The sequence below is a fragment of the Oryctolagus cuniculus genome, chromosome 16, assembly GCF_051225735.1.
Source record: "Oryctolagus cuniculus isolate XC-2025 breed Fujian yellow rabbit chromosome 16, ASM5122573v1, whole genome shotgun sequence".
Classification (NCBI taxonomy): Eukaryota; Metazoa; Chordata; class Mammalia; order Lagomorpha; family Leporidae; genus Oryctolagus; species Oryctolagus cuniculus.
In genome coordinates, this window is record NC_142882.1 from 51542045 (window position 1) to 51558485 (window position 16441).

Sequence of the window (16441 nt, forward strand, 5' to 3'; positions counted from 1 at the left end):
AGGTGGTTAGGGTTTGATCTATGTAGTTAATTCTCTTCTTTGAGATATTTCGTTCTTTTACTTTCTGGGAACACATTCTCTCTCCTGCATGGTTTTTGTGTATACTGCCTGTTTGATTTCACCGCTGGTGGTCATCAACATTTCTACTTCTTGGAACAATATCAACTTCTTCCCTGTGTGTATTCTTTCCTATACACAAAGTAATAAAGACATTTCTATACCTCACCACCAAACTACCAGGAAAGAAACGTGAAAGGGAAAAAGTATTATTGGCACACCTATCTAGCACACATTTCCAGGTTTTATTGTCTTTAAGGGAACTCTGAAAGTTATAGTGAACTACTTACATTACAAAGGATCCTTGTCCATAGAAATGCAGAAGTATAATTGCATATCCATTTGTAAGTTGATTTCCGCCTTTCCTATTGCACTGGGGGGAGGGGGGGAGAGGTAATTCATGGGAAATGAAATTAAATGATAAGCTTATTTTGGTGCAAAAATAATTTGAAACTCACTGTTTTCATAATATGCATTTCCATGAACTTTTTGAAGGCTTCTCATGCATGTGTGTGTGTGTGTGTGTGAGAGAGAGAGAGAGAGAGAGAGAGAGAGAGAGAGAATCTAGGAGCCACGAGCTTCTTCCAGGTTCAGGGGCCCAAGGACTTGGGCCATCTTCTACTGCATTCCCAGGCCATAGCAGAGAGCTGGATCTGAATTGGAACAGCTGGGACTCAAACAGGCTCCCATATGGGATGCCGGCACTTCGGGCAGCGGCTTTACCCGCTACACCACGGCATTGGCCCCATGTTAATACATTTTTAAAGAATCCTCATTTTCCAGCAATTGAAGGCTATTTCCCCACCATTTAATTTGCCTCCCTATTTCAAGTCTTGGAAACTGCTTCAATACAAGGAGCCCAGGCTCCTTCTAGTGGAGAAAAGCATCAAAGACCGGAACCTGGGCATGATGAGAGTTTGGTGGTGAGTAGGAGCTACCGCTGCTGTAGCTGCACCATTAGAGAAGTCACAGAGCTGTGTCAAACGTCTACTGACTTCCCAAGCATACAGAGTTGCTCAGTCCCTCTTTTCTTGTCCTCCAGTATTTCACTGACTTCTGAGACTTTTAGCTATTTCTGTTAAGACGCTAAACCCATGAAAACAAACAAAAACACAGTTACAGGTTTCCATTTGCAAAAAGGAGGATATGGGAGAGGACTATAAAACAAAATCTGTGTTTTAATTCCAAATCATTGTCCTGCTTTAATCTTGCATGCATAATTACTTACATATAACCAGGGAAGAAGAGAGGGTAAACACACACACACACACACACACACACACACACGAGTGTTGGTGTTGTGATACAGTGGGTTAAGCCACTGCTTGTGATGCTAGCATTCCATGTCAGAGCACCAGTTCAAGTTCCAACTATTCTGCTTCTGATCCAGCTTCCAGCTAATGGAGCTGGGAAAGCAGAAGATGACCCTAAGTATCTGGGAGACCCAGATGAGAGTTCCTGGCTCCTGGCTTCAGTCTGGCCCAACCCTGGCTGTTACAGGCATTTAGGGAGTAAACCAGTAGATGTAAGATTCTCTGCCCCCCACCCCCGCCTGTCTCTGTGTCATTCTGCTTTTCAAATAAGCAAATTTAAAAAAAAAAAAAAAAAAGGGAAACCACAGGATTTGAGAAAATCACTTAAAGATAGACAGGAGCCATGAGCAAGAAAAATCAGGGACCAGCATTGTGGTGGGGAAGGAAAAGCCACCACCTGTGACACTGTCATCCCTTATGAGTGTTAGCTGGAGTCCCTGGTGCTCCACTTCTGATCCAGCTCTCTGCTAATGAGCCTGGGAAAGCAGTGAATGATGGTCCAAGTCCTTGGCCCCTGCCACCCACATGGGAGAGTTAGAAGAAGCTCCTGGCTCATGGCTTCAGCCTGGCCCAGCTCTGGTCATTGCAGCCATTTGGGGAGTGAACCAGAGAATGAAAGATCTCTCTCTGTAATTCAGCCTTTCAAATAAATACATCTTTAAAAAAAAAAAAAAAAAAAAAAAAAAAGACTGACAGTCAGGAGCTGAATCCTCAGACCTGACTCCTGGAGCCTGTTTATTCCCACTTTGAACACAATTCCACCAAGTATGCCATAGGGAGAGTATTGACTCTCTCTCATGCAGAGAAATGCTAAGAACCTTCAAAGCTTTACTGGAAGGAGAGACCCTGGAGCAGGGAGCTGAGTCAAAGCTTACATACCTGTTCAGCCTCATCTGATTCTCCTGGGCACTGTGACTTTGTTTCCAAGGCATATTTGTCTAGCAGCCCACAATTGATAAAAGAGCTTACCTGAACCATGTGATAAGGAGCTCTGATTTTACAGTCTTTACAGAGATTAACCCGAAAGATGCCATGGTGTTTTGTGCCGTAGCCAGTTTTGTGTGTAAATTAGCAATGTTTTCCTTTCCTAATCTTGTGTGTGTGCAAACATTCAGGGTAACCAACTCTTTTGTCTAATTGTCTAATTCTTGGACCCCTCACCAGTGATTTAAATAAAACCTAGACACATTTCAACATATAAATTTGTTCAAGAATTTTGCTTTTAAAATTCTGTTGTGTTGCAGCTGGCACTGTGGCTTAGCAGGTAAAGCCACGCCTACAGTGCCGGCATCCCATATGGGGCACCAGTTTGAGTCCTGGCTGCTCCACTTCCGATCTAGCTTTCTGCTATGCCCTGGAAAAGCACTGGAAGATGTCCCAAGTCCTTGGGCCCCTGCACCCTTGTGGGAAACCAGGAAAGAAGCTCCTGGCTCCTGGCTTTGGATCAGCTCAGCTCCAGCTTTTGTAGCCATCTGGGGAGTGAACCAGCAGATGGAAGACCTCTCTCTCTCCCTCTCTCTCTCTCTCTCTCTCTCTCTGCCTCTGCTAACTCTGCCTTTCCAATAAATAAATACATCTTTAAAAAAATTCTGTTGTGGGGCAGTGAGTTAAGCCACCCCTTGGGACACCTGCTTATGTCCCATATCACAGCGCAGGCTCAAGTTCCACCTCCTCTGCTTTCATTCCAGCTTCCTGCCAATGTGCCTTCGAGAGCAGTGGATGAAGGTTCAAATGCTTGTGTCCCTGCCACCCACATGGGAAACCTGGACACAGTTCCAGGCTCGATAGTGCGCGCGCTCTCTCTCTCTCTCTCTCTCACTCTCTCTTCCTCCCTCCCTCCATTTCTCTGTCACTCTTCCTTTCAAATAAATAAAATAAAATAAAAAATTCTATTCTGTTCCTCATGCTGAGATATCACAGAGACTAATGAACTCACAGGATCTGGACTTATCTCTCTTCCTCTTAGCTCCTAGACTGTCTGCAGAGGGCAGGAACCACCCAAACAGCCACCCCTGGTGTTGCTTTCTGATCGTTTTGATGCCTTTAATTTGGGACCAAAAGAGAGGGAGTTTTGCTCCTGGAAGCTCCTCCAACTTGCAGCCTCAGATCAACCAATGGTCACCTTGACACAGAACCACAGGTGACCTGGTTTCGACCTTCCAGACACATCTGTGTAATCAATGTTTACTGTTACTCCATACTCTCTGCCAGAGGACTGTTCTTCATCTTTCAAAGTACACAGCCTAGTGATTAAGACACCAGCCAATATGCCTGCATCCCATGGGGCCAGCATTGTGGCACAGTGGGTTAAGCCACCACCTGCAATGTCAGCAACCCATATGGTCGCCAGTTCGAGTCCCAGCTTGCTCTACTTCTGATCCAGCTCCCTGCTAATGCATCTAGGAAAGCATGAGAAAATAGTCCAAGCACTTGGGCCCCTTCCACCCATGTGGGAGACCCAGACGAAGTTCCAGGCTTCTGGGTTCAGTCTGGCCCAGCCCAGGCCATTGCAGCCATTTGGGGAGTGAACCAGCAGATAGAAGATATCTCTCTATCTCATTCTGCCTCTCAAATAAGTGAAACTTTAAAAATATTTCTGAATACAAATCTTTTAGCACAGCCTTTCTCCACGGCCCCAGGCAAAGCAAATGGCTTCCTCCTCTGGATTCCTGTGTCACTTTGGACATGCCCATGTGAAAGCTCTCACCACATTTTTATTTGTAAGACATTTTCTCCCCCACTTCCCTACACCCATTCCAACGATCTTGCTTATCACCCAGTGCACAGCATGTATACAACAATGGCCTGCCTAGCCTGAAATCAGTATAAGAGTAGGCAGATGAGAGTGGCAACCAAGTAGGCAAGAGCTGAGCTGTGCTGGGGTGCTGATGTCTCACCCAGGGTCAACCCAGAGAGGCAGTCACAAGGGCGGGGTCCAGCCAGTGCTGGGAGGACGAGCAGGTTGGACAGCTGCAGGAGGGACCAGGGCAGTCACAGTGTCCAAGCTCCAGTTACAGTAAGGCACCCAGGCTCACTCAGTGAATGGGTACCTGATGCTATTGGAGAAATACCCCACCCCTCTGTTCAGAGTCTGTGCAAGGGGGTAAGCATGTCAGTTTTTGGGGTCAGACTGCCTGCCACTTTCTGTCTCTGTGCCATAAGGCAAATTGTTTACTCTCTCAAAAACCTCAGTTTGCTCATCTGTAAAATGGAGATGGTCACATTCTCTAGCTCATATTTTCTTATTCCCATTAAATGAGATAATGCATGTGGGTTTTTTCGGCACAGTGCCTGGCACATAGGGAGCTCTTGATATCCTGTATCTGCTTCGTTTCTCTGACTACAATTTTTAATCTGCCTCAGGAAGCAGTTCTATGTCTGCTTCACTCAAATGAGGTTTGGCACCAACTTTGGAAAGTTCCAGAAGACAGAGACTATCTTCCACATTTGGAGCTCCCTTTGGCACTTAGCTATTTTTGTTACCAACATTCAAGTGCCTACTATGTGAGGTAGTTCATGGCAACAGACAGTAATTCCTTTTATTAAATGACTTGGAACATAAACACTAGCAGAAGGAAGTGAAATAGTTAACTAATTTATATATTGAGAAAAGATTCCATTTGCAATCTGTTACACTGTCCAGCCTAGTTTAGCGAGCTGCAAAAAATATTTATGCACTTGAATCAAGACAGCTGTGAAATACTTTGGATTTTAGTACCTAGGAGGTGGCAAGTAAACACCTGTACTCATCTAGCAAAACAGAGGCAGAACCAAATGCCTAGGACTGAAATCCTTTCAGGGGGCCATCACTGTGGCACTGCAGGCTGAAGCCCTGGCCTTAAGCACTGGCATCCCATATGGGCACCAGTTCTAGTTCCGGCTGCTCCCCTTCCGATCCTGCTCTCTGCTGTGGCCTGGAAAAGCATTGGAAGACTGAACCCGAGTCCTTGGGCCCCTGCACACACATGGGAGACCCGGAAGAAGCTCCTGGCTCCTGGCGTCAGATTGGCACAGCTCCGGCTGTTGCAGCCATCTAGGGAGTGAACCAGCGGATGGAAGACCTCTCTCTCTCTCTCTCTCTACCTCTCTCTGTAGCTCATCTTTCAAATAAAATAAATTGTTAAAAAAAAGAAAAAAGAAATCCCTTCAGAGAAGCACTCATTGTCACATGGGTTGTTTTTTGTTTTGTTTTGTTTTTAATTAAAACAGTATTTCAATTACACGTTGTGGTTAACAGAGAATTGGTGCATGACCCATAGGCAAACAGCCAATTAAGCAATTACAAGAAATGCATCAACCTCCATGAGTTTCACTTGTGTTTCTAATAATTGCTTAAGGGTATTTGAGTTTTTGCCTCTCATTCCTGAGTCTTTTTCATTAGAACACTTGTGTATAGAATTCACATCTTCGGGCCGACGCTGTGGTGTAGTGGGTTAACACCCTGGCCTAAAGCGCCAGCATCCCATATGGATGCCAGTTCAAGTCCCAGCTGCTCCACTTCCGATCCAGCTCTCTGCTATGGCCTCGGAAAGCAGTAGAAGATGGCCCAAGTCCTTGAGCCCCTGCCCCTGTGTGGGAGACCCAGAGGAAGCTCCTGGCTCCTGGCATCGGATCAGTGCAGCTCCAGCCGTTGTGGCCAATTGGGGAGTGAACCATCGGATGGAAGACCTCTCTTTGCCTCTCCTCTCTCTGTGTTTCACATAAATAAATAAATCTTTAAAAAATTAACATCTTTTAAACTGAGGATACAACTAAGTTACATAGTTGTGGTTTTTTTGTTTTGTTTTGTTTTTTTTGTAAAGGAAAAATCAGATGAAGAGAGTGGGCATTGTAGTGCCATAAGTTAAGTCATAACTTGCAATGTCTGCTCCCATATCAGAGTGTGGAAGAGTGTGGATCTAAGTTCCAACTACTTGCTTCCAGTCCAGTTCCCTGCTAATGCATCCTGGTAGACAGAGGTAATGGCTCAAGGGCTTGGGACTCTGCCAACCACGTGGTAGACCCAGATAGAATTATGGGCTCCTGACTTCTTCCTGGCCCAGCCCTGGCTATTGTGGGCATTTGAAGAGTAAACCCACAAATAAAAAAAATTTCTCAACCTCTTTCTTTATCTCTCTATGTATCTCTGTGGCTTTCTTTCAAGTAGATGAAAAAGAAACTAATAAACATTAAAAAAAAGAAGAACTAGATGATGTTGGAAAAGTAAATATATTTGGCGCTTTAATTGGGAAAAAAGAACCACAGCACTCCTGGATGTGGCTGTCTGCCTTATCAGCATATGGGCTCAAAGTCACCACCTTGTTCCTTTGTAGTCACATTTGAAAAAAATGTTGACTCCTTGTATTATATGTTCAATGTCAAATTTTCCCTATGAGATTTAGACCAAAAGCATATAGTTGTGAAAGACATTTTCTAGCCTTCTTTCCTCATTATGCTTTTTTAAATATATATTATTGGGAAAGGCAAGGCAATTGAATTGCCTAGTAAACCTCAAAATTGCAATGCTCAGGGAAAATGCAGTTCTGGACAACTGAACTCCTCAGTTAAGAGTCCAGAGCCCGGTCCAGTTCTCCCGGCTTCTCCATGCTTCACGTTCAGAGCTCTGTGTGATGAGATCTAGGTAAGAGGTAAGAATAAGCAGACATGCAGGAGACCTGGGCAACGAGTTCACACCCTTCCTGTTAACAAAGTAATAATTATAGTAACACAGAACAGATTCCTTCCTGACTTATTTTGTACTGTATTCCCACAGTAATACTGTGAGATAAGCATGATACCTTTCTCCCTTTGCTAGCTGGGGAATCTCAGGTCCAGAGAGGGTTAGCAGCATTGCCTTGCATTACTCAGCCAGCAAAAAGTGGAATAGCTGGGATGGAACTATTATGGATCTTGATCTTTAGTCCAGGTTCTTGTCCTCAGAGAGATGAGAATTCAAAGGAGCATAGTAAATACAGTACCCACAAGAGAGAACAGAATTTATTTAAGAGAGAGAGAATAAATATACATTCATGTGTGAATGTGGGCCATACCCCATGGAGAGACACCCGTCGTGAGTGGGCCAGAGAGTTGCTTATGAGGAGGAAGATAGAAAGGAGACCCGAAAAGAATCTGCAAGTGTGGTCAAGAGCAAAAGAAAGGGCCCTTCTATGTTATGGGTCTCTTACAAGACAGGAGTGGAGTCCTAATTGAATATACACACAGAATGGAGTTTGCAGGAAGCTTTCTGGGGATTTCATGGCAACTCCACGTGGAGTTTAATTTCCACATGGCCATCATGGCATCTCCTCCTTCCTGGTCATAGATGAGACACAGGTGCATCATGGGAAAATGATTGACAGGTAAGGGGATGAAGTTTCAATGCAGGGCTGGCTGAAATTCCAGCTCATGTATCCCTATCTAGTTCCCTGCCTGGCTCCCCCATATCAGAATCAGTTCAGCTTCATTCTGGGTTATGCCACCTTGCCTCTTCACAGCTGAAACAGCAAAAAAGCTTTTTGTCAAGTACTGCCTAGAATCAAGGATGGATCCACGTTTTATGGAGCCTAAAGTTTATTTAATTTGGAGAGGACTTTTTCAAGAAAACAAGACTATTTTAGCTTCTTGCAAACTTTACAACAACCTACGAGCAAAGAAACACACTCTGAGGCTTTCCTCTGTGACTTGGGAGGAGCAGGCAAGTAAAACCCAAGCTTTATTAATATCCTAGAAAATCTGCTTCTGCTGGGGGTTCAAGACTTGAAGCTACCTTTGCTGGCTAAGTGGGAGAGAAAAGATGCTGTTGTGAGGCTACAGGATACCTCCTCAGTCCCCAAACTCATCCACTGTTGTAGGAATCTCAGGTGGTACTAGGAAGGCAGCTGGGCTCATCAGAGCTTTCTTTTTTTTTTTTTTTTTTTTTTTTTTTTATTTTTTGACAGGCAGAGTGGACAGTGAGAGAGAGAGACAGAGAGAAAGGTCTTCCTTTGCCGTTGGTTCACCCTCCAATGGCCGCCGCGGCCGGCGCGCTGCGGCCGGCGCACCGTGCTGATCCGATGGCAGGAGCCAGGTACTTCTCCTGGTCTCCCATGGGGTGCAGGGCCCAAGCACCTGGGCCATCCTCCACTGCACTCCCTGGCCACAGCAGAGGGCTGGCCTGGAAGAGGGGCAACCGGGACAGAATCCGGCGCCGCGACCGGGACTAGAACCCGGTGTGCCGGCGCCGCTAGGTGGAGGATTAGCCTAGTGAGCCGCGGCGCCGGCCTCATCAGAGCTTTCAATACATCGAGGGGACTCTTGGCAGGGATTCAGACTTAACTCTCTCCAGCTCAGGTCAAATGAATCAAAATCGTTTGATGGACTTGAGTCACCTAACCCCAAGTAGACAACAGAAACACTCATCGAGACCCCTGAAAGATCATTTGCCAAGAAGATAAGGAAATACAAGGCAAAGAGATCAGCTAGGAAAGGTGAACTTTGTATCTGGATCCAAAACTGAATCTGCACTTAACACAGACCCCTCAAAGGCAGGCTCATTGAAGGTGGGAGTCTGGGCCACTTTTGGTGTTGATATCATTTGACTACAAATTGCACATCCTGCAGCCTGGGCTGTGATCTGTAATATACCTGAGTGGAGGTAATTAGAGCAGGTGACCCAGATTGAGCACCAGCTGCCTGGCTTGCCCCATAGGGCAACCATGAAGTTCAGCATCAGCCAGAGTAGCCATAGCATTGAGCAACAGAAGCCTGGCCTGACCAGGCACGCCTTCCAACGGCTCAGGTTTCAGAAAGCAGTGCACCAGGCGTCTTGGTCAGCACTGAAGCAGCAGTACACTCAGGAGTTAGTGTCAGGGCAGCCTTGTGGAAGTCTTTAGTCTCAAGGGTGCATACTGAGTTTAGGCTTTGCTAAGGAAAAGATGAGAGCTAGAAGGACAGACTCTTGGACTTAAGTCAGCAGCCCTGGGGCTTCTTGGATGCACTTGGAGAGGAAAACTCTAAGAAAGGTGGGACTTCCTGCAGTCACGCACGCTATGATGAATTGGATCGTGAGCAGAAGTGTGACCCGTGAGGGTCATGCGAGGACAAGTTTTCCAGCTCACTCTGAATACGTCTCTGCTCCTCTGGGTCCTTCTCTTTGAGCTGTGATTCAGTGTCTGCTTTTGGTCTTTTGTTTTCTTTCCCTTGGAGACCTCATCCTGTATCTTCAGTGATGTTTTAGACAGTTTTGTATGTATGTGATCTCAGACTCAATATGCCCTAAATCCACCGTGGCAAAGAATGCAGGAAAAAAAAATTTGAAAGAAAAATGAACAAAGACATGAGCAGGCTATTCACAAAATAAAAAAAAAAAAAACAGAAATGGTCAATAAACAAAAAGACAGTCTCTTGAAGAGTGTTTTAAACAACAGTGAAAAAGCACTTCTTATTGTTGTTATTGATAAAGATTTCCAACCCAGGGTTCCACTGTCAAGGTTCAGATCTGAAATTCTTTCTTAAAAAGTGATCCCAGAGTTTTCAAGCTTATCAACAGCTTAAATCTGTTCAATCTTTAGGTCCCTTTAAAAAACACTGGAGGAAGGGGTGCATTTGGCCTAGCAGTTAAGAGTGAGTGCCTGGGTTTGACAATGGGCCCCCACCTTCAGTTTCCAACTAAGCAGACCCTTGGAAGCAGCAGTGATAACTGGGACCCTGCCACCCATGTGGGAGACCCAGATTGAATTCCCAGCTCCCAGCTTTGGTCTTGGCCCAGTTCCTGCTGTTGCAGTCATTTGGGGTGATCTAGCAGATGGGAGCTCTGTCCCCCACCTTTGAAGTAAATAAACATTTTAAATTATTTATTTATTTGCATTTTATTTGAAAGAATGAGACAGAGAGACAGGTGAAGTTATTAGTACCTAGACCAGAGGATCACATAAAGGTAAAGGGAGGTTATATAGAAAAAATACATATCACAGTGATTAGCACACAGCAAATACTCATCAAATGCTACTTCCTGTTGATCTTATTAAAGGAAAGTGTGGCTTAAATGCTTAAGACTAATTGCCAACTTAAATCCCTAATTTCTTGACTATAGAGTTATGCATCATACAACATTTTGGTTATATAATGTCTGCGTGGTAGTGGTCCCATAAGATTATAACAGAGCGGAAAATTCCTATCAACTAGCGATGCTGTAATCATCGTGACATTGTGACACACACATTACATTTGTGCAGTGATGCTCTGCACTGCCAGTTGTATAAAATATAACCCAATTACATATAGTACATAGTACTTGATAATAAATAACTAGGTTTCTAGTTTATTACTAGTAATATTGTACTTTCCATCATGATTGTAGAGTGTACTACTTCCACTTACTAAAAAAATTTACTGGGGGCCAGTGCTGTGGCTCAGTGGGTTAAAGCCCCAGCCTGCAGTGCTTGCATCCCATATGGGCAGGGTTCAAGTCCCAGCTGCTCCACTTCCCATCCAGCCCTCTGTTAATGCGCCTGAGAAAGCAATAGAAGATGGCCCAAGTCCATGGGCCCCTGCACCCATGTGAGAGACCCAAAGCTCCTGGCTCCTGGCTTCAGATCAGCTCAGCTCTGGCCATTGCAGCCATTTGGGGAGTGAACCAGCACATGGAAGACTTTCTCTCTCTCTCTCTCTCTCTCTCTCTCTCTCAAATAAATAAATCTAAAAAATTTTACTGTAAAAGAATAGGCTATGTTATGCCAACAGCAGCTTGACATCTCATATTTACTATGTCTCTTGGCTATATCACAAGCCCACATGGTGCCGTTGACCTACATGCCTTGTAGATTTGTGTGACCACACTCCGTGATGCTGACACACTGACAAGATCGCTGAGCAATGCATTTCTCAGAAGGGAGCTTGCTGCTGAGCGACACATGACTAATCATTGTGGGGAGCAACTGAGACTAGACTAAGTTACTGGAGTTAAGACTTATTCTATGCATCTGCTCTCCCACAATATGGTGCTGAGAGAAAGAGACCAAACAACCTCTACGCAGCTGCCTCATCAGTTTAACAAGCTGCAGGAGCTGATCCTGCTCCTGATTGGAGGAGAGCAGCGTGCTCGGAGTGTGGGTAGCAGAGTTGGGATTGGTGGAAGAGGACTATAAAGGAGGAGAGAGACAACATGCACCAGGGAACATCCGGATAACATCTGAGCAGCCCCCGAGAGAGCCGGCCGGCAGTGTGCCGCTCCTCCGCGGAAGTGGGGAAAGTGGCAGGGGGAGCCGCCCCTCCACGGAGGTGGAGGGGTTGGCAGCCAACCCGGGAAGTACCAGCAGCAAACCTGGGAAGGGCCGAGCAGACAAAAGAACAGCGCAGGGTCTAGTGTCGTTCCTCCGCGAATGGGGGAGTGACAATCATGACTGTGAGCCATGCAGACAAGAATTGGGCATCAGCACGATTAGCGATTACGTGGGCTTCTTTCTGCACATGGACATTCATAGCCACGGGTAGTTTGCTGACAGTGATAAAGTTCTGCTTGGTAGAATTAATCATGTACTGAAAAATTTCCAAGTATTTTAAGATAAAATAGTAATATATCTTAACCTCATAGAAACCTTGACAGCTACTTAATCTCAATGATACTGATATAGAAAAGCAGATCAAACTTCTGTTTCCCATTAACAGATGTTAAATGAAATGTGAATGAATTATTCTTGGAAAGGAAGTCACTGGTTGTCAATTAGATTTAGCAAGAAACAGTAATTCCTATCCAAGTTATTCTTTTGAGTCACATCAAACTTCTTTTGCCTTTTATTGGAGTCATTGTTGGACTGCTCCACATGATAGAGGTGTGGAAACAGGTGAAATAAGGTGGGAAAGCAGTGACACAGATATAGTAGAAGACACTATATATTACCCTTGGTTTCTGAAGAATAAGAGAATGTTCATTTTCTGTCACCCCAGAGCATGGGGGAGTAATAATCATTTGCTTTCACCTAGAAGGTAAGTATTGCTGAGTTGGTATGTGTTGATTTGGGTGCCAAATAACGTTAGAGACTCAGAGCAGAGCCCTGAAAACCCTGTACAGGAAACACATCCCCACCGAGGTCACCAACTATCAGGGCTATATATACACGAGGAGCAAGAGTCCAAGGGGAGAAAACGTCATTGTGTGCACAGCTGGGCCAGCACTTACCATCCCCTCCCGCAGGGCCCTGGTGGAGCCAGACAAGAATGGAAAAACCCTTCCCCTGCCAGCCCCTCCGAAACCAGAAATGGCTGTGTGAGTATCAGAGGGTCAGAGCTCACTGACTCACATATCCAGTTACAGGCTGGAAGAGGCACCAATGGCCCTGCCCAACAGCTCCAGGCCCTGCCAGGGCATCTTACAATTCTGTAGAATTAGGAAATGAAAGAGAGCGGCTGAGAGTGGGAGCTAACGTTTAAAGGCACAGTGACACTACCCACTAGGAGCAGAGGGCCCAGTGACTACAAGGCCCTGACAGATTAGTCATGCCCCTTCCTGGGAGAGGAGCTATTTTGATCATTTAAAAGAAGGAGTAGATGTCGGGGAAACATATTCTGGCTGGGTGGGCAAGAGTAGACCAACATGTTCCTCCTCCCTGCCCCCATAAAGAGCACTTTCGATGGGAGCTGTAGCACGTGGCAGGAGGTTCTCAACGCAGTGTTCTGGTGACCTGAACTTCAGGTGAGCTCCAGCCCTGCTCAGCCGTAGCCACTGTAGCTTTGAAAACACTGCTTAGCCTCGCTGGGATGATAGTCCCTTTCTTTAAAGGGGAAATATGTGTAAACTTTGTAAGCAATAGCAAACATGCAAATGTTTTATGAACAATAAAATAATATAAAAATCCTTTCTTACAGAGCATATGTAGTCTGGGAAAATGTGAGCTTTGATAAGAGGAAAAAGGAGGCAGGAAATAAGTACTAGATCATGTAGATTGATAAAACCATGATATACACAAACTCAAACCAAACCAACTGGAACACTTTTTTATTATTATTATTATTCATTTGCAAGGCAGAGAGAGATATCTTCCATCCACTAGTTCACTCTCCAAATGAGCAAAACACCAGGGGTTGGGCAGGGCTGAAGCCAGGAGCCAGGAGCCTCTTACAGGTCTCCCACTTGGGTGCAAGGGCCCAAGCACTTGGGCCATCCTCCACTGCTTCCCTAGATGCATTAGCAGGGAGCTGGATCCAAAGTGGAGCAGCCGGGACGTGAACTGGCGGGCATACAGGATGCCAGCATTGCAGACAGCAGGTTAACCGACTATGCCACAAGGCCAGCCCCTCATTACCCCCCACTTTTTTTCTAATTGTTTGGGCTTTTTCTATATAAATCAAAAATTAAATTTAATAAATGCAATATAAACACAAAGTCAATAAATGTAATATAAATATATTTATATAAATATATTAAATGTAATATAAATCAATGTCTCAGGCACACAAAAATTCCTAATACTTTTTTGTACCTAGCATCATGCTTCAGAAAAACAAGACAAAAATAACACAGTTGCCAATAATGTTGAAGCCTCAAAGGAACTCTTCTAAAAATTTATCCCTCTCCCTCTCATACAGATAATCATTATCCTAATTTGCTATTTATCAATCACTTTCTTTTTAAAAAGTATTTTTACTACATCTGTATCAATCTCTGAACAATATAATGGTTTACCATTTATTTATACTTAAATAAATTTTAAGATCTGTCCATTTGACAAAGTACCATTTATTCTTTGAACTTCTTCTAGTCTTTCTTAAATGTTTTAAATGTTTAATTTTTTCATCTACTTGAAAGAGCCATATATATATATATATATATATATATATATATATATAGACAGAGAGAGAGAGAGAGAGAGAGATCTCCCATATGCTAGTTTACTTTTCAAATGCCTGCAACAGTTAGGGCTGGACTGGGCCTAAGTCAGGAGCCCTGAACTAAATCCCAGGGGCCTATCTAAACCATCACAACTGCCTCCCAGGACACACAGTAGCAGGAGGCTGGAGTCATCAGCAGAGCCAGGACTCTGATATAGCATGTGGGTGTCCCAAGCAGTTTCTTAACCACTGCACCAAACGCCTGTCCCTATTTATTTAAATATAGGTGTTTACAGCTGTCAAGCTCCCAATACACTCAGCTGCATCCAGTCAGTTGGGTATGATGTGTGTTCATTTTGATTCATTTCAAAGTATTTTCTAATTTGTCTTTGGGTTCTTCCTTTTCCCATTGGGAATTTAGTAGGGTGTTTTTTAATTTCTACATTTGTGAATAACCCAAATATTCCTTCTGCTTTTGATATCAAAACTCATCCCACTATAGTTGGTGAACAAACTTCACATGACGCTGATCCTTTCAAATCTGAGATTCATTTCACAGACCAATAAATGACCTAAACTGGAGAATGTTCCATGTGCTTCTGAGAAAAATGTATATCCTTTTGTTGGGTGGAGTATTCCATGGATGTCTTTTCTGTCTAGTTGGTTTGCAAGTATTTTTCAAGTCTTCTATACCCCTATTGATTTTCTGACTAGTTGTTCTATCCACTTTTGGAAGTGGAATGTTAAAGTCTCTAACTATTATGGTTGAATTGTCTAACTTAAAACAAGTCAGTTCAGGTTAACAGCAACTTAGTTTTAATGCTGTACAAAACTTTGCTCTAGTATAGCCTCATTTCCCCTCCCAGTTTGTACAACTGTTGTTAAATAAATTGTTTCTTTATACATTATAAGTCTATGAATGCAACTTCATAATTACTGTTTCACAAAGTGTTTTTTAATCAAATTGAAGGAAAAAAGAGGTATAAACTGAAATATATTTATCCTATATTTTATATTTATTCATGTATGCTTTTTCATGTGGATCTAGTTAGTGTGTAGTGTCCTTTTATGTCAACTTTAAGGACTCCCTTCTTTATCTCTCATAGGTCAGGTTTGACAGATCTGTCTATGTAGAGTTACACTTTGAAAATGATTTGGCTTCCAAAGTTATGCAGAAGTTTAAATGCCAAGGTCATAAATTAATGGTGTCAAGAGGGTGAGGACTTGATCCAGTTACAGTGTTTAGAGGTGGGACATTTGGGAGGTGATTAGGTTGGATTAGCTTGTTGGGGTAAGACCCCTATGATTGAATCATCGTGGCTTTAGAAGAGAAGATATAGACAAATACACTTGCTCCCTCTTGCTGTGGGATGCTTGGAGCTGCCTCAGGGCTCTGCCAGCACACAAAAGCTTTTTTAGCAGATACCAAACCAAACCTTGATGAACTAGTATCCAAAAAGCTCTTTCTTTCATAAGTAGCCTACATCAAGTATTTCACTGCAGTAATGAAAAGCGAATACCTCTGAGGAGGTCTTAATTTTTCCTTCATTTTTGAAGGATAGTTTTGCTGGATATAGAATCATTGGTTAACAACAGTCTTTTTCTTCTAGTACTTTTAAAATCATTTATGTTTGTTTTCACGTTATTTGAAAAGGAATGAGAGAGAGAAAGAGAGAGAGAGAAAGAGAGGGAGGGAGGGAAATCTTCCATCCGCAGGTTTACTCTTCCCCAAATGCCCACAACAGCCAGGGCTGGGCCAGATCCAAACCAGGAGCCTAGAACTCCATCTGTATCTCCCACAGGAGGCTCAGGGCCTCAACTACTTCAGCCATCATCTGTTACCATCCAGGAGGCTGGACTCAAGCCAGGCTCTGTGATAGTGGATGTGGTTAGCCCCACACCGTCCACTCTTCTAGCACTTTCTATATCATCCTACTTGTCTTCTTGTCTCCATGGTTTCTGATGAAAAAACATGTTAGTCCTATTATTTGTATATGATGAGTGCTTTTTCTCTTGCTGCTTTCAGGATTTTTTATTTGCCTCTCAATACCTGTGTCTGCCTTGATGCAGATTTCTTTGAGAGTACCCTCTTTGCTCACTGAGCTACTTGGATATGCAAGTTCGGGGCCCTTATTTAACAAATATTCTGTTTCCTTCTCTCTCCTCTGCTGGAGCTCTCATCATGTGTGTCTGCACGCTTGATGACATCTCATGTCTGAGGCTTGGTTGAGTTCTCTTCATTCTGTTTTAGTTTGTTCTTAGGACCAATCATCTCAGTGATCTTCTAC